The sequence below is a fragment of the Pleuronectes platessa genome, chromosome 2 (assembly GCF_947347685.1).
Source record: "Pleuronectes platessa chromosome 2, fPlePla1.1, whole genome shotgun sequence".
Classification (NCBI taxonomy): domain Eukaryota; kingdom Metazoa; phylum Chordata; class Actinopteri; order Pleuronectiformes; family Pleuronectidae; genus Pleuronectes; species Pleuronectes platessa.
Window position 1 is genome coordinate 4,873,488 of NC_070627.1, and position 1,857 is coordinate 4,875,344.

Genomic DNA, 1,857 nt, shown 5'->3' on the forward strand with positions numbered 1-1,857 from the left:
CACTCGGTGGAAGGATGGGTTCTGGGGCCAGGAGAGAATCCAATAAGAACTTTGGATTCTTCTTCATCTTTTGACATTTCCCCCAAATAACTTCTGGATCTGGATGTAAGAAAACAGTCATATTTAATAAAACCCATAGTCTCTGCAGACCCTGTTTCTCGAGCTGCTGTTGAACAGACCATTAACAGTGGGATCTTTTTTCCACACTATAAATTCCAAGGCCAATAACTCACTATAAGCAGCGGCCCTGAGAAAAGCCGTGCAGCGTGTTTGCATAACACTCATTACAGCAGTTACAGTAAACAACCATTTTTATTCTTTAGCTGTGAATTCACTCCACCTGAGCTCAGCCCTTTGTGGACTCTGAGCAACAATAACACCAATTTTGCGTGTCACCACTTTGTATAGCACATGTAAACACAGTAAGTCTGTCTTGTGTATCCTGTAATAGCTTTCTCCTCGCTGATCTGGGTTCTGTGGTGTTATTCGCAGGTGATTTGGTCTAATGTGGGACTGTACTGGCTGCACTGGGATTTACAAACAGTATAATGGTATCGGATTCTTAAAAACCTGTTATTATCTCGTAAAAAGGCAACACACTGGTTCTTAGTGTCACCTGTTGTCTGTGGCACTGGTTCCCGACCTTTCACCTTTAAAGCGTGGGCTCCCCCTACTGGTGGGATGTGAGTTGTTTGGTTGCTGGTGTGTGACGTTTAGCTTATAGATGCGTGACAGAAGCTGCATATTTCAACCACTTAGCCATTAAACATTTAGATTGATGTGACTGCTGCAGTTTTCATGCGCTCTTAACCACAGACCAGGGAAGTAACAGACGTCTGGAGTTACTGGGAAGTGGGTCTCGAACATTCAGCCTCTTGTATCCACATAGATACAGACAGATGTTTGTGGAATTATACTTCATATTTATTTATCCAAAACAATATTTCCACCTACAAGTGCAGAAGTATCCTCGGTATCCAAATCATCAATGGATCTACAGAAACTCTGCACCTCACGATGAGAAACCTGCAGAATTCAGACCTGTGGGAATAGATTTTTTGTAGAAAAAGGAGGAGGAGAAGAAGAAAGAAGTCTTGTGTCACACAGGAACTACAGGGGGTCCCATTCAAATGCCATCTTGAACTCTGCAGAGCTCTTGATATCTTGCTCCAGCGTGGCCGACACAGGCTGTAAACATGAAGCAATACGTGGAAATCTCCACTTGAAACAGAAGCGGAAGAAGTGAAACCAGCAACTGCACCCAGTAAACACATAACAGTTTCATGGACAAATGAAGAAAAACTCCTTGTATGTATTTAACGAACACACATAAACCCTCAGAGCGGCTGATTCACACACACACAGACTCACAACCAGCTCCACTCAGTGAGATGTTCGCGCTCTAAACACACATTTTCTAAAGGGGCATTTCAAATTCCCGCCTGTTATCTTCCTCCAGCAGACCCACGTCCCTGTGTGTTGCACTCACACTTCCTTAAGTGGCTTGTCAGCAGTTGTTAGCATTCAAACCAAATGAATATAAAGCTTGTTCATTGACTTCAAAGACGCCAACAAACATTTTTTTCCACAAAAACAGGCTGAAAACCTAAATGTCAGCCAATTCCCTTAAGTGATTTACTCACATCGCTCTGTGAGTGCTCGGCTTTAAATCTGTCGACTCACAGCAGGAGCGTGGTGGAGCAGATTTAAACTCTCTTACAGGGTTTCAACTGGTTCCACTGGTTCCACTGCGGAGGAGATCCACCACATCACATCCCGACTCACTGCAGATTATCACTGGACGTGTCACTGCACGTTTCTGTGGCTGTTTCACCTTGAGAATTTCTATTTGTTGCA